Below are 23436 nucleotides of genomic sequence, written 5' to 3'. Positions count from 1 at the left end.
GTTGAGAGTGAGAACTAAAGGCAAATCCCTATCAGAGAATTTGAAAAACCCAAACAAGCCACGTCAAGCCTTCTTGCATGAAGACCTCCTAGTGCTTCAGTGAGAAATGGTATAAAGAAGACTCTAGGAAGATGCCAAGAAATGGGGCACCAGCATCACAGGTGAACATCCTAACGACGGGCTCAGCAAACTATGACCCATAGGCCAAACCTGGCCCACCACCTGCTCTTGTGAATAAAGTTTTATTGGAACACCGTCATGTCCATTTATTTATATATTGTCTGTGGCTACTTTTGCACAGTGAGAGCAGAGTGGAGTAGTTTTGACAGAGACTATGTGACACGTAAGCCTAAAATATTTAGTATTTTGCCCTTTATGTTAAAAAAAAATGCTAACCCCTGTTATGATGAAACTGTAGCAGTAGGACTGGGTATAGAAAGTAAACTCTAGCAATGAGAAATACCAAAGTGTATTAGTTTCTTAGGGCTGCCATAACAAGTTATTATAATCTGGGTGGCTTCAACAACAGAACTTTATTCTCTCAGAGTTCAGGAGGCCACACATCCAAAGCCAAGGTGTCTGGAAGACTGATTGCTCTGGAAGTTCTGAAGGAGAATTGATTTCCATGGTGGTGGACAGCGTCCTTGCCATTCCTTTGCTTGTAGACTCATAGTTTCAATTTCTGCCTCTGTCTTCACATTGTCTTCCATCTTCTGCATTTCTCTTATTAGGGACACACCATTGAATTTGGGGCCCATTCTAAATCCACAATGATCCAATCTTGAGGTTTATAACTTCATTAATTACATCTGCAGAGACCCTTTTTCCAGATAAAGACACATTCACAGGTACTGGGGGTTAGGTTTGGACATAACTTTTGGGGGGACACAATTCAACTTACTGCACCACCCACCCATAAAAAAACATTAGCCACCTTGGGGAAAAAGGAAGCGGCTTGGAGGTGTCACCCACCCACTCTTGAATGTGGCCTCGGGAGACAGCGATTACCTACATATTTAATTTTGACATAGCTTTTTACATTTTATGATATATATTAATTCCACAGACAACTCTGACTCCATCCGATAATCTACATGTAGAAAATATGGGGGGATTCAAGCTACTATGGCCTAAAAGCTGCAAAGTGAACAAAAGGTGACAAGGAGGAGTCGTAGGAGGGGAAGCTCAGGACCACGAAAATGGGTTCCTGCAACCTCCGTGGTTGACTCTGACAAGAAAAGCAGCATCTTGTGAAGCTGTTAGATAGCAACGTGGAGTGAATTCAATGAGGTCCTTTCAAGTCTGCAAAAGTCTCTTTTGTCAGACAGCTTTATTTTTTCATCATGACTTGAGAACAAGGAGGTGTTGCTGCACTCTGGTGCGTCTCATCTTGTCCTTTGTTTCATTCTCTCCACCAGATTCCAGGTTAACATTTAGACAGAACTGGGGAGAGGGGGGTGCAGCTCATATTTCTGCTAGAATTCTTTCCCTTTTTCTCTCAATATGTACCATTCTGACTGGAATTTATAAGTCGGGGTGGGGGGAGGGGTGAGCCACAGTCAAGTTAGCACACTTTGGGAGAAGAGTCGAGTAGAAGTGACAATTTTCTTAGAGGAAGTGTCCCTGATTGACACTAAAACCAAGCTAGAGAGAGTGAGTTAGGAAATGAGGAGACTCGTCTCCCAAGAATGGGCAGTGAGGTTACCTTGAGGGTATGTCAATGGAGCCCCAGGGCATGAGAGATGAGAGGTCACAATCGGTGTCAAACTACGAATTCCCTGTGTTGATGTCTTTCTGCTTGGTATACCTAGAATAGGTTTGGTTTTCCTGTGTGAACCTCACTATTGCCTCTAGGAGCTGGGACAAATCAAAGCTCCATGACCTCTTTGTAATTTTAAGATATTTTCTAAGGATTCACACCCATGTCACACTGGTTTCTTTATTCATTCCTCATTCATGACAAGGTTTCCTGCATTCATTAAATATAACTTGCATTTCCCCAGTGCCTAAGCCTAGTTAAAAAGAGACCCATAGGGGCACCTGGGTGGCTCAGATGGTTAAGCCTCTGCCTTCAGCTCAGGTCATGATCCCAGGGTCCTGGGATTGAGCCCTGCATTGGGCACCCTGCTTGGCGGGGAGCCTGCCTCTCCCTCTCCCTCTACTGTTTCCCCTGCTTGTGCTCTCCCACTCTCTCTGTCAAATAAATAAATAAAATCTTAAAAAAAAAAAAAAAAAAAAAAGAGGCCCATAGGGGCACCTGGGTGGCTCAGTCGGTTAAGCATCTGACTCCTGATTTTGGCTTAGGTCATGATCTCAGGGTTGTGAGACCAAGCCCTGGTGGGGCTCCTCACTGGGTGTGGAGCCTGCTTAAGGTTCTCTCTCTCCATTTCCCTCTGCTCCTCCCCCTCCCCCACAAAAAGGAGGTCCATAAAAGAGTAAGTCATGGGAATAAAAGGCACAGCATGAAGAATACAGTCAATGATATTATAATAGGGATGTAATGGGACAGATGGTACCTACACTTGTGATGGACATAGCATAACATATAAACTTGTCAAATCACTAAGTTGTACACCTTATGCTAATGTAACATTCTGTCAACTACACTCAATTTTTTAAAAGGGTCCATAAAAGCAATTTTTTTGAAAAGAAAAAAACACTTCTTTCTTGAATGTACCTTAGGGGAGGTAAAATTTTTCCTCTACCTTTTTTTTTTTTTAAGATCTATTTATTTATTTGAGAGAGAGAGAGAGATAGCAGGAGCAAGCTGGGAGGGGGGGCAGAGGAAGAGGGAGAGGGAGAGGGAGAATCAAGCAGACTCCACACTAAGCCAGAGCCCAATGCTGGGCTTGACGTGGAGCTCAATCTCATGACCCCAAGATCACAACCCTAGCCAAAACCAACAGTTGGATGCCTAACCAACTACATCACCCAGGCACCCCTGTTTAACTTCCTTTTTCTTTTTTTTTTTCTTTACATAAAAATCAATTTATTTCCTTAGGATACATCTCTAGAAGTGGAGTTACTAGGTCAGAGGGAAACTTTTTTTAAAATTTAAATTCAATTAACATAATATTGGTTTCAGAGGTAGAAGTCATTGATTCATCAGTCTTACATAATACCCACTGCTTATATAATACCCATCTGTCTTATATAATACCCAGTGCTCATTATATCATGTGCCTTCCAGTTACCCCATCCCCCACCCTCTCCCCTTCAGCAACCCTCAGTTTGTTTCCTATGATTAGGAGTCTCTTATGGTTTGTCTTCCTCTCTGATTTCATCTTATTTTATTTTTTCCTCTCTTCCTCTATGATCCTATGTTTTGTTTCTTATGTTCCAAATATGAGTGAGATCACATAATTGCCTTTCTCTGATTGACTTATTACACTTAGCATAATACCCTCTAGTTCCATCCATGTCATTGCAAATGACAAGAATTCATTTTTTTTGATGGTTGAGTAGTATTCCATTGTGTGTGTGTGTGTGTGTGTGTGTGTGTGTGTGTATGTATGTATATATATATATCTATATATATCTATCTATCTCACATCTCCTTTTCCATTCATCTGTCAATGGACATCTGGGCTCTTTCCTCTACCTTTTAAGGTTTCTGGCGGGGACTGACATAACATAGATTTAACAAGAGGGGCACCTGGGTGGCTCAATTGGTTAAGCGTCTGCCTTATGCTCAGTTCATGATCTCAGGGTCCTGGGATCCAGCCCTGCTCAGTGGGGAGCCTGCTTCTCCCTCTCCCTCTGCCCCTCCCCACACCCATGCTTGCACTCTCTCTCTCTCTCAAATAAATAAAATCTTTAAAAAGAGAGAGAGAGAGAGATTTAACAGGAGAAAAGCATACAAATTTTATTTACATGTACATGAAAGTCCTCATGGAAAAAATGTATACCCAAAGAAGTGAGGAGGCCTAAGTGCTTACATACTAGATTGAACAAAGAGTAGCAAATGTGGAAAAGTAACTAAAATATATGGAGACTAAAGGAAGCTAAGTTATTTTAACAGCCTAGACACCCTTCTCTGGTGATTAAGAATGTTTCTTCCTCCTGGCACAAAGAGGGCACCTTTCTTGTGGGAATTAAATCTCAAGCTTTCAAGGGAAAAAAAAAAAAGGTCAGAGTGCCCTTCTTGTACCTGCTATTTTCAAGTGCCTTTAATTCAAAATAATTGATATGCCAAAGCAGCATATTTTGGGGTGGCATGTCCTGAACTTTTTCAGTACCCCCTGTTCTGCTGGAACTGTGGTCCCTTTCAAATTTCTTTCATACAATTCCAGCATACTGTGATTCCAGAGTAATACACAGGCTTGGGAGTCAGAGATCTGAGTTTGTATTTCAATTCCAACACTTACAAGTTAAGTAGTTGGCTTTTCTTTTTTTAAAAAATTAATTAATTCATTCATTTATTTTATTTTTTTATTGTTATGTTTTTCTAAGCTTCCTTTTCTTCACTGATACAGGGGGAGGGCATAAAAACATACCTACTGCATAGAGGAGTTCTAGGAAGCCTGAGACTGCCGTCATCAGAAAGGCCTGACTGCAATGTTGGCTCTTGCCTGGTGTCTGGGAACTTGTCTGGTATTTGGGAGGGTTCCCACTGTTCCCTAAATGAGAAGCATAGTTCATTGAGCCTAAACTGTTCAGAAAATAATGCGGTTTATGCTGAACCTCTGCTTTTCTTTTGGGAGTCTGAAATTCCGGTACATGCCAGGCAGAGAGTGCCTACATGACCAGCCCCAGATAAAGACCCTGAGACCCAATCTCTAATGAGCTTCCCTCACACTTCACATGCGTCCTCACAATTCAGTGCTGGGGGGATTAAGCACATCCTGTGTGACTTAGGACTTTTGGAAGCTTGCACCTGGTTTTCTCCACATTTACCCCATGTGTCTTTTCTCTTTACTGATTTTGCTTTGTATCCTTTTACTGTAATAAATCTAAGCCTTGAGTAAGATTGTATGCTGAGTCCTATTTTCCTCCTAGTCACTGAAACATGGTGTGTGTTGGGGGCCGGGGATGTGGATTTGAAGACTTCTGTCTTTGTTCAGGCTGCTATAAGAAAATACCACAGAGTGCGTGGCTTATAAACAACAGGAATTTATTTCACACAGTGCAGGAGGCTTGGATATCCAAGATCAGTTTTGCTCAGGTAGAGGTGCTCTTCTGGGTTCATAGCTGGTGCCTTCTCTCTGTGTGCTCACATGGGGGAATGGGTTAGGGATCTCTTCGGGTCTCTTTTATAAGGCACTATCCATAGGCCCTAACTAACCAATGGGCTACTTACAACCAGGCACAGTTACCGAAAAAGGGAAAATTCCATACCTACCTCAAAATATCCATAAGCTCTTTTATAAGGCCCTAATCTCATTCCTGAAAGTTCCTTCATGACTTAAGCACCTCTCAAAGGCCCCACCTGCTAATACTATGACCTTCAGGGGTTAGGACTTCATTTTATAAAACTCCTCTCTTCTCTGCTCTCCCCTTCTCTTTCTGTTCTTTATCAGCAAGGTCCAGGACCCACCTCAGGGGAGGGTCAGGAAGCCAAACCAATCAAGTCAGAATTCTCTGTGGCACATGCAGGAAAAGGAAATGACAGGGATCCTCCAAACATTATTTTGTTCTGACACACATCTGAATTTGTGTTGTCCATTTCAAAGTAGTCGACTTGAGAGTCTCTCTCCTTTATTACCAATGCCCCAAACGCTTTGGGATATTCACCTTTGGAACTGGCTTACAAACCACTGAAATGGAAATCTACTGCATCCTGTTGTGGTCACATTGCCCAGAATACAGCTCCCTCCTGGCACCCCCATGGAGGTCAGGATTTACCTCTTTAATTGTCACAGGCCTCCATTGCTCTGAACTGGGAGAGAACTGAGTGGCTCAGGGCCAGTCTGTAGGCCTACTGGTGACAATCAACCATGCCCAAGGGACCCTGGCTGTAGACATAAGTTGGTACAGGAGAAGGGTAAAGGAGGAAGGAAGAAAAGAAAAAATATAGAGAGAAGAGCAAAACAATGGGGGTCAGAAGGTGAAGACAAAATAGAAGAGAGGAAGGAATAAAAAAAGTAAACCCTTCTTGAAAGCAGAGGAACAGTTTATGACTCAGATTCTCCAACCTCTGAATGCAGTTAAGTCTGTTACTTTGGTTTACAGTAGGTTCCCAGCCACTTGCTGAAAGGGGCTGGGGGTGGGCGGGAGGAGGAGGTGGGAGGGTGTGAAGAGGGACTGCCCAGAACCCACTAAGAAGTTGCTCTGTTGATGATTAAACTTTGCTCTCAGAAAGTGGGGCTGTGAAGCAAGCTACTCACTCTATCAATAGAGAAATCAACGTGTCCTTTCTTTTAAAAGTTCTGAAGCCATTATCTATGGTGTGACAGTTGACTACAATAGAATTAATTGTCATATCACAAATGGTGGGTTAAGGAATGAATGAGTGAACCAAGTGGGTGGACAGGCCTATTATAACCGAGAATACAGTTTGGTTAATAGAAGGAAAGGCTGAAGAACCAAAAAAAAAAAAAAAAAAAAAAGGAAGAGAGTACTTAAAAAAATAGGGAGAAAAATTGATGTTAAGAACTTAAAAATATAGGTTGTAAACAATGTGCATAATGATATAAAAAGGGGGGAAAAACCATGCTTTTTTTTCTCACCCCCACTTCTAAATTTCACTGATGGAGGGGCAACTGGGTGGCACAGTCCGTTTCAGCTCTTGGTTTTGACTTAGGTTGTGATCTCAGAGTTGTACAATTGAACCCTGAATTGGGCTCCAAGATCGGGGGCCGTCTGCTTGAGCTTTTTCTCCCTCACTCTCCCTCTGCCTCATCCCTCCCTCCTTCCCTCCCTCTCACTCTCTCTCTCTCAAAAAAAAAAAAAAAATCTTTAAAAAAATAAAATAAATTACACTGATGGAATAGACAAAAATCCTGCCTACATGTGGCTGCAGTGTGTGTGTGTGTGTGTGTGTGTGTGTGTGTGGATGTGTGTATAAACGATTTAAGTTACTGAGTCAAATACCTAGTGCTGTTCCATGGTGTACCTTTGCCTCCAGAATGTAAAATAAGTTAGGTGACTAATGATGGACCCAGATGTTTCTACCGAATAACTTTTACCTGTAGCTCTAATACAAGTTTTGAAAACAAAAACATATTGTGCACCTGTATAAAATCTTGTTGGAGTATTTTTTTCATCTTTGCTTTCCAATACTAACACCCAGAAATAAGCTGCCTAAGGAATTAATCTGAATGTTTTGGCATCTTGTACATTGACTTTTTTTTAGAGATAGTCTTTGCTATTGAATCAGAGATATTGAAGTCCCTGATAAAAATCAAGAGATTACTTATTATTTATTAATAGATGTGTCCTATTATTATTATACTCAACACTTTAATATAAGAAATTTGTTTTTATAGAATAGTTTGAAACCAGGATTACTTGGCAAGAATCGATTTTACAAAAAAGTGGAAGTGGTAATCTACTCTATTGATAATTGAAAAAAAATTTGTTCTTGGGTGGATATAACATATGCTAGTGTTTTTTAATTAATTAATTATTTATTTTTTAAAGATTTTATTTAATTATTTGACAGAGAGAGTACAAGCAGGAGGAGCAGGAGAAGCAGGCTTCCCGCTGAGCAGGGAGCCCGACATGTGGCTCCATCCCAGGACCCTGAGATCACAACCTGAGCTGAAGGCAGATGTCTAACTGACTGAGCCACCCAGGCTCCCCTATGCTAGTGTTTTTTTAATTAATCAGTTGGATATCTTAAGAGAAATACAAAAGATTGCAAAAAGTTCATGCATACATTGAAATGTTTGTCATTGGCTTTCATTTCATAAAATGAAAATTTCTAATAAACTGTGAAAAATAAAATTTTAATACACTTATCATCTTGGTACCCTTATATAGATGGTTCCCTACTTATGATGGTTCAACTTAGTGATTTTTCAACTTTACGGTGGTGCAAAAGCAATATGCATTCAGTAGAAACCATACTTTGAATTTTGATCTTTGCCCAAGCTAGCAATATTCTTGATTCTATCTCATGCCGCTGGGCAGAGGCAGCGAACCAGAGCCCCCAATCAGCATGTGGTCACCAGGGTCAACAACTCACAACCATTCTGTCCGTATACAACCATTCTATATTTTTCACTTTCAGTACAGTATTCAATAAATTGCATGAGATACTCCACACTTTATTATTAAAATGGCTTTGTGTGAGATGATTTTTTTAAGATTTTATTTATTTATTGGCCAGAGAGAGAGAGAGAGCACAAGCAGGGGGAGAAGCAGGCAGAGGGAGAAGCAGGCTCGCCACTGAGCAGGGAGCCCGATGCGGGACTTGATCCCAGGACCCTGGGATCATGACCTGAGCCAAAGGAAGACGCTTAAGCAACTGAGCCACCCAGATGATTTTGCCCAACTGCAGGCTAATGTAAGTGTTCTGAGCACATTTAAGGTAGGCTAGGCTAACCTATGATGTTCAATAGGGTAAGTGTATTAAATGCATTTTTGACTTACAATATTTTCAACTTATGATGGGTTTATTGGGACACAGAGGAAGATCTGTACTTAGTTTTGTTATGTTTATCTAAAGTAGATCACAATCCTGACTGCATATTAGAATTATATGGGGAGTTTTTATTTGTTTGTTTGTTTGCTTGCTTTTTAAATCCTGATGCCCAGGCAGCAGCCCAGACCCATAAATCAAAATCTCCCAAGGATGGAGCATGGTGGTTTTTAAAGTATCCCTGGTGATCCCAATGTTCCAGCAAATTTGTGATCCACTCACTTAAGTAGTCCCTGATCAACCTCATTTTCATCATCACCCCTGTTAAAATCATTCCCTCCTCAGCACTAAAATGAGAGCACATAGCAAATTGTATCATTGCCAGTGAGGTCCTTATTTCTCTGTTCTTTAATCTTCAGTACCTGACACGTGCTCAACAAAGCAAGGAAGAACACACAAATTCCCAACCAGCGCCATGGAATGAGGCTGCCACCATTTTAAAGATAGCAGATTCTTCCAGAGCATAGAGAGGGATGATGTGACTCATTTAGTTACACTGCACAGCTCTGAGTCACCTGGCACTTGGCCAGTCAAAAGTTTCAGAACCTGATGTTTCAGATTCTTATCCAATAGATATTTTTATCCTGGGAGCCCGACTGAGGATGCAGCTGACTGAATCAGCCCAGGGCTTCTCTTCGGGAAGCAGTGGGAAGCCACTGCTGCTCCCCACTTATGTAACCATATGTCGCACAAGGCTGACCCATGGAATGTGATCCAAACATTATTTTTGTCTCCCTCCATCACTTTAAACTAAATTCAGTGGAGATCAATTTCTTTTGTCCATGAATAAAGTCTTTCTTGCATCACTCTTGGTATTAGTCACTTTTAGTTGTAAACCAGTCTCATTTTAGAACTTTAATACATTCAGTTGCACATACTAATCAAAAATCCAAACTTGAAGTCAGGGTTAAACCATCACCCCTTCTCCAGCCCTGGTCTGCTTCACAAGATTGCGGTGGGGCATAGTTTGTGGTCCTTCTGTTTTCACCTTTCTCCCAGTTCACCTGTGCTACCTGTGATTTCTGTCCAGCTGGGTCAAAGTAGGGCCTTCACTTGGATGAACCTGGCAATGATTAAAGATGGAACCCCTGGATGGGGTTAGCAGGTGGTCACAGTTGATTCTTTTCACCTGTGGGAATTTTGTGGGTCCTTCAGAGGTTTCTCGTTGCTCTTGCAGCTCCCATGACCTGGGATGATTGATCTCCATTCTTGGTGGCCACCTCTGGCACTTTCTTCACTCTGAGGAACACCTGAAAAGAGGAGGCTTTTTTAGTTGAGGTCTCTGTGCCCCTCCAGACAGCCCTATTGGACCAAGAAGACTTCCACATTGTTCTTCCTCCTGACCCACAGTGGTCCATTCTGCCCTCATGTATTCCTTACCTGCCCACAATCTGGGGTCAGGCCATCTCTATGCAGCAGCACCCTCCCAACTCCATCATTGAGGCAGCTGCCTTTAGAGTTCCTTGGTGAGAGTCAGATGCCATTCACGGGCCACGTGGCCTTCCTCAGGCCTGAGTGAGGGACCAGTTCTCTTTGTCTCTCGATCACAGGGAGTACTTCAAAGCTGTCCAAGTAGTTGCCTTGGAGCCTCCATCTTCAAGACCCACCCCCAATGTCTAGGAGGTACACTTCACTATCTTAGGTCAATCTTTCTAGAAGCAGAGCCTGAAATGAGGATTATTGTTCAAGTGATTTATTGAAAAAATGTTCTCATTAGAAGAGGTATGGCAAAAACAGGATAAAGCTTGGGGAAGGGGGAAGGTAAGCAGGAATGTAACCCTAGCTGGAGACTAGTTTCGATCTGATCCCAGAGGTAAAACCCTACAGCTCAAAGTACATCACAAAGATAGTCCCACCTTGAGGCAAGGAGTTCAGTTTATATCCTCCTGATAGTTGGGCCAAGGTTTGCTGAGGTGCTCAGGGTGGGAGTGTGCAGATGGCAGGTACTGTCTGGCTGAGGGCAATTCTCCAGAGAAGGAGGCAGCTATGGGGTGGGGGGAGGGGGGCCAGTTGGTCAAAGGGATTTGGAAGGGCATTAACAATGTCCACTACACTCATCCTATTCCCTCTGTCTAAAGATATGTTCCTCCTTAATCTTATCTTGATCTCCTGGAGTAGTTCAAGGATTATGGAACAGATTCTTGGAGACATTTCCTTTTAAATGTACTAATCAGGAAAGGGAGTGTCTGTCTCATTCACTTTGATATCTGAGTCTGTCATCTTCCTTTCAGTTGAAAGAGGGGCAGGAAGAGTTCCGTTCTAACATTCCCTTGCTCTGAGGAGTGTTCAGCTGTATTATACCAGTGACCACAGAGCTCAACACCTTCATTCTACAGGACAGAGCCCAGAATGGTGAGTGAATTCAAAACCATGTTTAGCGGCTTCCCTGGTAGCTATGATGGATTTGTGCTCCACATATTCTTTCTCTCCATGGACCCCACTTGAGATATGGCTGGTGAGAAAAGGGAGCCTTCTCTGTCCTTGAAATCAAATACAGTCACCTAGAACAAACCCATGACTTTCTCACCAAAAAAGCAAGCACGTTAAGTAAACTGGACTAACAAGCCACAGAGAACATCCATGACTAAGCTGGGGCTAGAACAGTTTTTTGGAAATCTTACTGAGGCATTCAGGAGCTGTAGGGAAAGTAATGGAGAGGAGAAACCGTGATCTGGCGTGGCCATATATCACCCATATCACCCATATGGCTTCTTCCAGAGAAGCCATAAAAATGCCTGGAGTTAATCAGAGGTGAGGAGTAACACAGGGAGCTGACAGAATCAGCTGGTTTCCCATGCTCATTTCTTCCTTTTTCTCCCCTGTTACATAACAGAAGAGTCCCATGGTCTGGCATGGTGATAACCACCCAGGCCTGAGTGATGATGACAATCTAGTTTGCTGAGTCTCATAGTAGCCACTTAGATCTATCTTACCCACCTGGTTGGTCCCTGTAGGTAACTGGGTTTGTGGCCTCTCAGTTATGATATTTATCCAGAGTCATATAGCAAGTGGCAGATTTGGGTAGGGGCCCATTCCAAAATTGAAGCTCAGTAGGCACGGACAGGAAAATTATAGAGGGGCCAGGACCTACAAGTACTCCCTGCCTGGTCCAGAAGTGGTGTTTGATGTTGAACCAAATTGTCATAAGTCTTCAGCCAGGCTGGCCAAACATAGTTCTGGTGAATGTAATGAAGAGACAGGTGATGGATAGTAATCCAAACTGGTCTGCAAGACCAGTTCAGAGTCTTGTGGCAAGCCACTGGTTGCGATTAGAAAATTTGGGCATGAATTAGCAGGGCTCTGGGGCTCGCAGTGAGGAGTAGGATCCCAATCCCAGCTTGGAGGAATGGAGCACTGGTCAGAAAAAGGCAGAATTCAATCCTGGAAGAAGAGCTGTAAGATCAGGAAAGATCTAAGGTCAGAATAATAATACCAGGACTTTGCTAGAACTGGGACCTAAAGTCAGGGCAAACCTTGGAAGTGGCTGACCTTTGGCAGTCACCTGAACTCTGCAAGTTCTTCCTTGCTGAGGTCTAGAGCTTGGGGTGGGGGCCGGAGGGGTCAGCGAGAGCTTAGAGTGGAGGCAGGAGTGTTTCAGGGTCGGGTAACCAAGCCAGTGAACATTTCCTGCCAGCCTCTTTGCTAGACATCTCACCCATGATTTCTCATTCACCTGCAAACTCAACCTTCACAGGAGTAAAAAACTGACTTTGTCCTGAATCTTCACTATGTCTCGTCTCATATTTCTAATACCAAAGTTGGAACAAGACAAAGGGAGAATTCTGAAAATTCTTCAGCTTGGCAGCAGGTGGAAAAACGAGCCCACAATGCTGTTAAGTACCATGTGAAACAACAATGGCTCTTGGTAGCTGTTACTTTTAGTGGGCACTAAGGTTGATAAAAGAGCCCAGTTGTACAAAAAGGGGGAAAAATAAGTGACAGCCATGGAGACAGCCGGTGAAAGACTTGTCTCTGCACCTACAAAGTTTTACTGATATACCTTTGAAGGTGACCTTCTTGGATAATCGTGCCTCACTATGAACTGACTTTAGTTTCCTTAGAAACTACTTAGAAACCTTAGTTTCTAGGGAGTGTTCCTTTTTGTTAAATTGTGGAAAGGATAAGTTCTTTAATCTGGGCAGAAAACAAAACAAAACCCTTAAAAGGTCATCCAGGCTGAACGCATAATAATTACCTATATTTTCGGGGTCCCTGCTACTGACCAGTTGTCACACTAGCTGCTTTATGTGTCACTTACTTATCACAACAACCCCAGGAGGTAAGCACTATTCTTGTCTCTGTTTGCATGTGAGGAAACCAGAAGCTTAGAAAAGTGAAGTGAGTTACCCACATACACAGCACAGGTGAGAAGTAGAGCCTGATTCAAAGCAGCTTGGCCTGTCCCCAGAGGCAAAGTGTATAAGTTCTCCCCAGTGGTACAAGCCCTGATGTGGCCTAGTTGCTACTTGACCCCAGCATCCACCCTCACAAGAATCTCACATTTATTCGAGGTGGCAATAGTAAAGAACTTTAGTCTACCAGTGTAGTTGATACATTGTCTTGCTGGCCCCAAGGAATGACTTCCCTGGGCCCGTGCCCTTTGCAAGGAGACTTGTAATAATAATCATGAGGACAGGGGCGCCTGGGTGGCTCAGATGGTTGGGTGTCTGCCTTCAGTTCTGGTCATGATCCCAGGGTCCTGGGATCGAGCCCCGCATCGGGCTTCCTGCTCTGCAGGAAGCCTGCTTCTCCCTCTCCCACTCCCTCTGCTTGTGTTCCCTCTTTCGCTGTGTCTCTCTCTGTCAAATAAATAAATAAAATCTTTAAAAAAAAAAAATAATAATCATGAGGACAGCCAAGCATAATAATAACTAACATTTAGTCAGTGCTTACTGTGTTAGGTACTATTCCAAGCCCTCTACATGGATTCTGACATTTAGTTGGTTATCCATTTATCTGTTTATTAATAAATTGGTTATATAGAATTAATATTTTTTCCACGTAAACCATATTTTAAATATAGGCACACATATATAAAATACACATATTATATATAAATATATATAAAATGCTGAAGTACCCAGCTTATCCATTAAAGCAGGGTTTAATCCCTAATACTGTGAAACCAATATGCTAGTTTGAGTCTGAGATCCTGTGAGTCGACAGTCATTTGATAAAGCAAGAATAAGAGGATAGAGAATACTTCTACTCTGGACAGTTTTTTGTTTTTTTTTTTTAAAGATTTTTGTTTCTTTATTCGACAGAGAGAGACACAGCGAGAGAGGGAACACAAGCAGGGGGAGTGGGAGAGGGAGAAGCAGGCTCCTGGTGGAGCAGGGAGCCCGATGCGGGGCTCAATCCCAGGACCCTGGGACCATGACCTGAGTCGAAGGCGGACACTTAACGACTGAGTCACCCAGGCACCCAAACTCTGGACAGTTTTGAAATAAGTCTATTAGGGGTCTTGGTGGTCTCTTATCCCTCTCTGTGTCTGTGTTCTCTGATCCCCCCCCACCGCCCCTGCCCCCACACCCATTGTCTTCATGTGGAGCAGGTCCTGAAGTATGATACACACAACATTTATCAAACTCCTCCCACGTGCCTTATGATTCAAACCCGACTTCAATCAAAATTTGCTTTTCTCACTGTAGAAATTTCAGATCGCTTTTTGGAGGAATATAATCTCTAATTAGGAACTTGTGGAGAGAAGCAGGAAAGACAGCCCATACTGTTGGGAGCGAGGGGGCACATTATCCTGAGATGGGCATGCGCACAATGGGGAGAGGGGGTCACCTCAGGAGCCAGGCTTCTGCCTCTCCCACATCCTCCCTGCTGACTACAGGGCTTCCTTGTCCACTTCTGAGTCCGAGGATCCTCTAAATCTTTCAGACGCAGTTTCTACAGTAGCCTCAGTGGAAACTTTGGAGGTAGGAAATCGTGGTGGTTGCTCTTCACATGTACAAGCTGGTTTCTCTGACGTGTAGTAAAAGCATGAAAAGCTTTAAACATTGATCAACCCAGCAATTCCACATTGAAGAGTGTTTTTTTTCAGCAATTAGTGAAGAAACACACTAAAACGTTTGCCAAAGTGCTTTTTAAAATATGGAAAATAGGCAACAACCTAATTTTCCAAAGAGATTTTTCATTATTTCCCCAAAGTGTTATTTAGAAAATTAATTTCTAGAAATTACCCTTAAAGCCTAGGGGGGAGGTGGGGGATCCCCATTTCTTAAATAACATGTAACATTTTTGATGGGGTCTGTTGTTTCTTTAATTGTCTTACAGTTGCAGTGGCGCTTACCAAGGGCAGGTGCGGGGGAGCCCCCTGAGGTGCTGCCAGCGAGGGAGTACGTTTTCTGTAAAGGACTTAGAAAAATCATAACTTTAATAATCAATGCAAAAGATTGGTCTGTTTTTTGTTATCGTGTGCTGGCTATTCTAAGCAATGTCAGCGATAAAATGTTCTTCCCCACAAAAACATTTTGTTGGTTTAAGTTTTAAACAATTGCCGTGGTTACTGTGGGATTTAAGTAAGTATATGTAAGCTTCAAAGTGGCATATCTTGCTCTTACCCATTAATAAGCCTTGTTTATTAAATGGGGGTTAATTTGGAGAACTAACAATTATTCAGTGGCTGCCTTTCTCTGTCCTACCCCTACCCCTCCTGTGCCCTCCATCCCCATGCTCCTGTGCCCTCCATCCCCATGCAGATTCAGCCACAAAGAGTCTTGTGAGAATACATTCCGAAGTGTTCAGAATCATCTGAACTCACTTCAGGTGCGTTTTTCTGTCTCCACCCCCTTTGGTACTACATATTCCCTCATTTAAACAAGTAGACTCGAAAGAAACAATCATAGCATAGTGACTTCAAAAACAAACAAACTGAAGTTGTCTCACTTTAATTCTGACATTCTCTGTGACTGCTCTGAGTTTGTTATTTGTATCTAAATTTTAAAAAGTGATAATGAGGGTAAAATGCAAAGTGTGATATTCTTGTCTAATTAGTAAGTGCAAATTTTACTTCATGCATGAAATACTTTACTGAATTTAAAGTGGTTTTTTTTTTAAAAAAACCTGTAACTTATTCTTCTTTTTAAATTATTGTTTTAAACCTAAAAGTCAAGAAAAGAAGTAACATTCCTGATTATTACATGACTATTACTAAAAATAACTGTCTTATACAACAGGAGGATGTTAAAAATTCATTTGCTTCAAGTGTCAAATACCCTAGGTGTGCCATTGCTTGGGGGGAAAACATACTAAGAAACCAAGTGTTACTAAGATTTCTCTGAGATTTGTGAAAATTGTTGGTGGGAAAGCAATTTGGCACTGTGTGTGTTAGTTTTTCCAGAAAAGTCCAGGGCACATGGATATGTAATCATAAATTCTTTCCTTTTGCACAATTTGTCCCCCATGGCTCACAATGACATCCATCTACCATCAAGGAAGATAGCAGTACCCGTGAGCAATTCTCCAAACTTTCAGAAGTAAGCAATGCTTCAGAAGCTGAGTTATTTAAAGATAGCAAAAGTACTGAGGGAGACATCTAACATCTACCATATTCATGAGCAGATAGAACTCGAAGCAACTTATTAAGGTAGTAACCTGACATCCTAGAAGAAGCACAAATTTTAGAGAAGACCTAGACTTTGGTTGTGGCCCTACAAAAATAATTTGCTATTAATTCATTCAAAATATTTATTGATTCTCCACTGTGGAAGTGCTGGGAATACAACAGTATACAAGACAGATATAGTCTTGTCCCAAAGGAAGGGTACTCTCCACCTGCAAAAAAAAAAAAAAAAAAAAAAGTAAACACACAAATGGATGAAACACTTATTTGTTCTTTTAAGTGCCATGAAAGAAACAAACAAATGGCTTCCCATTGCTCCTAGGATAAAGACAGAAATTCTTAATATGGTCCCCACCATCTTCTCCAAGTGCATTTAGCACTTCTCCCTTGCTGGGTATGTCTCCTCCAGCCACAGCCTCCTTTTAGTTCCTCAAATGCACCAAAGCCTTCCTGTTTCAGGGCCTTGACCTATATTGTCCACCTACACCCCTACTTTGCCTCAGTTAATTCCTAATACAACCTTGGATCTCAGAACAAATATGTTGGCAGAAAAACTTCCCTGATGTCCACCTACCTACATATCCACTCCACATCCCCCAACCCCAATATATAAACAATCACCAGTTCATATATTCCCCATAGTACCCTGGGTTTTTTCTTCATAACTCTGTAATCATTGAATTGTCCGTGTAATCACATCTATGTTCTCTCCCGCCACAATCTACAGCCACTAGACTGTAAGCTTCATCGGGGGCAAAGTTCTTCTCTGTTTGACTTGCACCATTGAATTCTCAGGTCGTGGCACAAAAAAATACTTGTGGAATGAATGAATGGAGGTAGGTGAATATATGACCAAACTAAAAAACCTGCCACCGGGGAGGGGCCTTCAGAGAATTCTTCTATGAGGAAAGCCTGGCTGTCCAAAGAACTTCCTCATTTCTACTCTCCTTTGACTGGCCTGGCTGGTCAGGTTATTGTTGTTGTTTTTAGTTTTTGTTTTTATGAGTAACCCCCCCTTTTTTTTTACTTTCTTCTACTTCTTAAATTACATTTACCTTACTTTTTTTCTTTTTGTCATTTGGACTTTAGCCCCATCTTAATTTTATAGCTTCCATTCCAAAGCTATCATCTCTATTTCACTTGCCCTTAGTCTTTTTGAAAATTATAAATATTTATTTTATTGTATTTTTATCAACTAATCTTAATTTGGAATATTTGGCTCTAGTCTTAATTCCTTTTTGTCTCACTGCTTTCAGGTTTTTCTATATCCCATTTCAAATCTAATTTTAAAATAGGTATCATTTCTCTCATAATCTATTTTTAATTTGTTAATTTGCTTATTTTTAAATTACTTGATAGATTAAAGCATTATTTAACCCATCTAACCTATCTTTTTTGGAGCTTTACTCCATTTGTTCTCATTTCCCTCTTTCCTTTTCTTCCTCTCCTTCAACCCACTGCTTCCCTCAATGCCCTTTATCCCTCTTCCACTTCCCCACTTGTATTTGTAGGGATCAGAAAGTTGAAAGTCAGAGGAATATAAACAGTGGAGAGAGTTTGCTTTATGAACATGGAAGGATAGCTGTCTCTTCCCTACCAGTTGTCCCTGCATCAGCCTCAGACTTGTTAGGGATGGTTCTCCCCAGAACCCCCTTACAGAAGATTTGGTGAATTCAGTTAATTCTATTAGGGGAACAAACCTCATTTTTGTAGTTGGAATATTTGATTTATTGGAACAATATTGCTTATTAATCCCTCACCATCTAGTCCTTAGATGAGGAATTTAGGGGGAACTATACCAGCTCCATGCCCAGGAGAAGTTCAACCCTGGAGGGAATTCTCTAGGTAGATGCTCTCCAGGCCTGATCCTGGTGAGGTGCTGACAATAAATACTAGCAGGATGTTCCAAAGTAGGGAATCCACAGCCAGTGTTTTGGTATCACTTTAAACCAGCTTGCATTCATCATTCTACCAAGGATGTTTCCTTTCCCTTCCCTTCTTGCCAGGTTGAGAGGAGGATCTTCCTGTGTTCTGACTAGTCTCAACTTTCTTCCTTGTCCTGAGGGCTAATAGAAGCTAGAGAGTATGGGCTGAGGGCATTCTCACAAACAGAGTTTTAACTAAAAGAGGAAGACTCATTCCTTTGCTTCAGAGTTAGTTTAAATTTTAAATCCTGTACCTGATAATTGAGTCCTGCTTAGAGGAATGGATTTCTAGGAGGTAATAGAAAACCCCTTCACCATCTGCTCCTAGGACATGGGTCTCTCCAGCATTCGAAGAAAAGTCCTTGCACCAGGGATTTAGGCTGAGTTAGTAGGATCTTTTGTCCATCACTCCAGAGGAGAGTTAGCTGGCACTCTGGGAGATCAGGATCCCTGAAGGACATCCTGACCATACAATCACACCCCATCCTCTCTCCTCAAATCTAACATTGGGTTCCTTTGTAGGCTTCTATTCTCTTTTTCTCAGTGAGATCTGCTCCACTCCACACTCATTGGATAGTCTAACTCCCTTCCCACCCAGGTTCAAGAAGAGAAGCACTCTTATGGTGTAGACCCTCAGGTTCTCACTGTCTGGTGATTTTTAAGAACCTTCCTTTGAAAATCTTCTTTGACCAGCTCATCAGCTAGCCCCATTCCAACACCAGTGATCTGGAACTGCAGAATCAATTGAATTTCCTCAACTTTAAAATGGGGATAATAAGATCTACCTCTTAAGGGTTCTTCTAAGGACTGTATAATATATTTATACAAAGCAGCTGATGTGTATATATACCAGTGTCTGGCATATATGAGAGGTGGTTAATAAAAGTTAGCTATTTTTATTATTGGATTTATCCTCTTTCCTTTTAGAAATAGATCTGATTCATCAAATGCATAGATCTGTAGTTTCTGGCACAGAAAAATATATTCAACACAATCTAGAAATCTTTCCAGGAGGCCAAGCCCTGTCTCATACTGAAAATAATTTGTTGGGTTAGTCCTGCATTTTATTTTTTAAAGAATTGAGTTTTAATCCCAGTTTAAGCAAATAGGAATTACCTTTACTTCTCTCTGTTTGAGTCTATGCTGGTATAGTGTATCCATTGGCTGAGACAGTCCAAATGTTATGGTAGGACTTGGGTTATGAACACAAAGGCCCTAGAGCACTTTCTATGAGAGAAGTAAGTTAATCCTTGTATCCTGGGTACATTTATATATGCAAAATTAACCCACCAACATGATTTACTCCATTAGATACCCTCAGTTTCTTCCTCAACCTGAAATCGGATTGATCATTACAAAAATCTACAATTTTAATTTGACAGAATTTTATTTTAACAGGGAAGTAGACATTTAGTGTTTTAGGGTATGGATTAGATTCATCCTTTTAGAGAACAAATCATAGGGAAGCCTATAACCACTTAACCTTGCTGTAAGTCTAAAACCAGTCTAGGTCAATTCGAGCAGAGTAGGCCTGGGACAAAAGTTCATTTCTAGAAGACTGAGATGGCTTTAGAATTATGGTTATTATTAGTTTTTATTATTTATAGTAAATTTTATTTTCATTGATATTTCATTTGACATAATTTCAAAATAGGTCAGTGCTCTAAGATGAGCCAAAGAACAGAGATCCTAAAGTTCATAAAAGATGTTTTTCACACTCTTCTGAGTAAGGCATGGGGTTTCAGGGCCCCCAATGTTGATACCTAACATTTTACCCCTTTAGACTTTACCTATAGATACAGAAAGAAGAGATAACATCAACATACAAGAATCAAATGGTATGAGAGTATAATAAAAAGCTCTTGGGTTATATACCACCCATCTTTTTAAGGTTGAAATGATAATGACTGATTTCTTCTCCTGGAAAGTTCAATGTCATTTTGTTTTGTTTTGTTTTAAGTAAAATGTCAGAATATGTGAAAATGCTACACTTGTTTCTCTTAATACAGTAAAAATAATGGAAGTTTTTCAATTCTTCATGAGTCTAAGCTGGGACATGACTCTTACTGATGGAGTCTATTCAACATACAAATTCCAAGTGTGGTGATCATCAGTAAACTGGCACCCGCGATTAAACCCATGGGAGTAATTTGGCAGAATCTACCAAAAGTTGAACATACACATACTCTATTACTTAGCAATTCTGCTTGTAAGTAAAAACCCAACAAAAATGCATACAAAATGCACCAAAAACATGCTCAATAATATTCACAACAATACTATCTATAATAGCCAAAAGTTGGAAACAACCCAACTGCCTATCAATAGTACAATGGATTAACAAAGTATGGCATATTGACAAAATTTAATGCTACCTGAGAATGAACTCTTTACAACTACCTGGAGCAACGTGGGTGAATCTCGTAAGTTTACTATTGAGTGAAAGAAGTCCAGCACAGAAAAAAGCACATACTGGATGATTACATTTACATAAATTTCCAAAACAGGCAAAACATAATCTAGTGTGAGAAATATGCATAATGGTTGCCTTTGGGGGAAGAGTAATAACTAGAAGGGGCTAAAGTACTGTTGGTAAAGTACTGTTTTTTGCATCAGGTGCTGGTTGCATGGGTGTGTTTATTTTGTAAAAACTCATCAAGCTTGGGCACCTGGCTGGCTCAGTCGGAAGAGGAAGCAACTCTTGATCTTAGGTTGTGAGTTTGAGCCCCATGTTGTGGGCAAAACAAAAAAACAAAAACAAAACAAACAACCCCCCTCCAAACCTCCAACTCATCAAGCTGTACACTTGATTCATGTGAGAACTTTCCTGTATATATGCTATATTGCAATAAAACTTTACTAAGAAAAGGCAAGGGCCAATGAGTTTGGTTGGGGTGAGTGGTTGTCCTATGAGCTCAGGAATGGGGAGAAACAAAATGTATACAGACATACACATTTAAAACAAAACGCAAAATATGTACTAAACATCAATAAAGGTTATCACTGGATAATTGGATCAAGGGTACCTTTGTTTCCCCCTGTTTTCCAGCCCTTTCCAAATCCTCTTTAAGGAGTCTGTATTCGTTTTGCCACTGAGGGAGAAGCAGAATCCTGGAAGACCCTTAAATCATTGGATCAAACTGCTGATAGTGAGCCCTTCCTTGTTGCAAGAAATTAGTCATCTCTTCCTTCCTTGTTGCAAGAAGTGTGGGTTTCATTCAAGACCTCTGTGTGCTTTCCAGGACTGTTGGGTAAGATAGTTTAGAGTTAACTATATTTGGAAATATAGATATAACTATAAATATAGCTATATTTGGAAATTGGAGAGTTATAAGAAATAAATAGATATGAACCTTCGAGGAAGGAGTGTGGGAAAATCAGGAAAGGCTTCCTGATGACATTTGATCTGGGGGTCAGGAAGAAGGAATTTGTGAAGCATAGTGGGAGAAGGAGGATAAAGGACAGGAGGGTTATTGTAGACCAAGGAGCTAGCATAGGTAAGGCATGGAAAACAATGACATGCTTATGGACCAGAAATGAGTTTGGCATCATTGGGGAAGAATGAAGGGACAGGAAACGGGAAAGGAAGCCCCCCAACACTTGTGACTTTGTACCCATGCCATATATTGTGTTTGTAGATACAGTTGTAAGAGATGCCAAGCATGGTTCATTGCATCAGACTATGGAAATGTATAATACAAGTCCTAAATTTTTAAATTGTTTTCTAAAAACATGTTTTATAACATATTTATAGTGTAATAACAAAAATAAGTGTTCCTGCATTAGCCTTTATACTGGAAGCCCTGAAGTAATCAGCTGGAATGAAACCAGTCTTTATAGAATATTCTTGAACGTTAAATTATTTAAGTTGATGAAAATCTGAGCATGGATATAACAGGTGTTATGCCAAGTACAGAGGATTCTCAAAAGCTCTTTCCCTAGAATTATAGAATAACTTGGTATGAACATCAGCAACCTCGCATGAAATGAATTTTCAAGATGATGTTACATTCGGGTATATCGATATTATAGGGATACCTATTATTATTATGAATAGCTGCAGACACAATGTCTGTGGCCTGTCATAGAACAGCTCCCCAGTTTGCCAAAGAACCACTTAAAAATGCATAAATGCTCTTCATGCTAATGGAACAGACCTCTTTAGCAATTTCCAAAGAGAAGAGAGAAGGGACAGAGAGCGTGGTTCTTCTGCCACTTCCCATGGTTCCACAGCAACATAACCAAATAAGTAAAGGCAGTTTGCTCTCTGGGCAACACTAAGCCTGGAGGGAAGATTCAGACCACATCCACTCTTTCTTCTCACTTTTAAATTACACCAGAAAAGCAGAGGCAAGGAGGCGTGCATTCAAATGCACCAGCTTGTGACTGGCTCGGGGATGAATTCAGCAGTAGAGGCAGTGGCTGTGTCCAGCTGGTGACCACATTCCCCTAACTGCCCACTGGCAGCTGTGAATACGAAGGCGGCCTCACGATGCTGTGGGGCAACAGGCAGTCTCTACGTTCAGATTTCATTCCTGGCAAGGAAGTCACAGAATGAAACACCTCGGGGCACATTCCTGACTGCACAAGGGCCATAATGAACGGCACAACACTTTGTTGCTTTCACTGGTTCTGACACTAGCAGAAATGGCTGAGTAATCAGACAAGAGGCTTTGGAAAAAGAAAATGGAAGGAAATTATTCTTGCTCAGCTGCCCTGTGCCGGGCATAGACTAGGAGTCTTCGCACGTGTTATGGAGGCAGCGTGGGGCTGGTTATGATTTTGTGATTACCACTTGCTGGTTGTGTGAACTTGGATGGGCTCCTTAACCTCCGTGGACCTTGGTTTCCTCATGTCCACCTCCTAAGGCTGTGTGGGAAGGAAAAGAGAATCCATGTTCATATGGCACACAGTACATGCTCTGACAAAGTAGGTATTTTTAGTTGTTGTTTTTACTATTATCATTTAATCCTCAAACCAGCATCATGACCCACTTTACAGATATGAACACTAAGGCTCAGAGAGGTAAAAGGTTTACCTGGGGAATATGACCTTGCTACTATGATTCCAGCTCAACTCATATCAGTATTCATATTCCTTACCCCTCTAGATCACACTGCCTTTATCAGTCAGCTTTGAATAAATGCATTACAGAAATGAGAAGCAGCAAAAATGGGCTTGTTTGCAAATATCCATGAGCCAAAAGATGGTATGGTGTATTAGGGTTCTCCAGAGAAAAGGAACCAGTATATATACAGAGAGAGAGATTTATATATCTATATCGAGAGAGAGAGAGAGAGCAAGAGAGAGAGAGATTTTAAGAAATTGGCTGGTTGACAAGTCTGAAATCTGCA

The 23436-nt window shown here is 41.2% G+C and overlaps 1 long non-coding RNA gene across 1 annotated transcript in view; it reads left to right on the top strand.

Annotated features, from left to right (window-relative positions):
• LOC144382150 (uncharacterized) overlaps positions 1–23436 on the top strand; it is a 113246-nt gene that overhangs the window by 77350 nt on the left and 12460 nt on the right. The window contains exons 2-4 of the long non-coding RNA XR_013448581.1: positions 10816–10936; positions 15295–15361; positions 21132–21333. This is a non-coding gene — a long non-coding RNA (uncharacterized LOC144382150). The remainder of the gene's footprint in view (positions 1–10815; positions 10937–15294; positions 15362–21131; positions 21334–23436) is intronic.

The sequence above is a fragment of the Halichoerus grypus genome, chromosome 6, assembly GCF_964656455.1.
Source record: "Halichoerus grypus chromosome 6, mHalGry1.hap1.1, whole genome shotgun sequence".
Taxonomy (NCBI): domain Eukaryota; kingdom Metazoa; phylum Chordata; class Mammalia; order Carnivora; family Phocidae; genus Halichoerus; species Halichoerus grypus.
The sequence above is the reverse complement of the archived record's forward strand: the minus strand, read 5'-3'. Positions and strand labels throughout refer to the sequence as shown.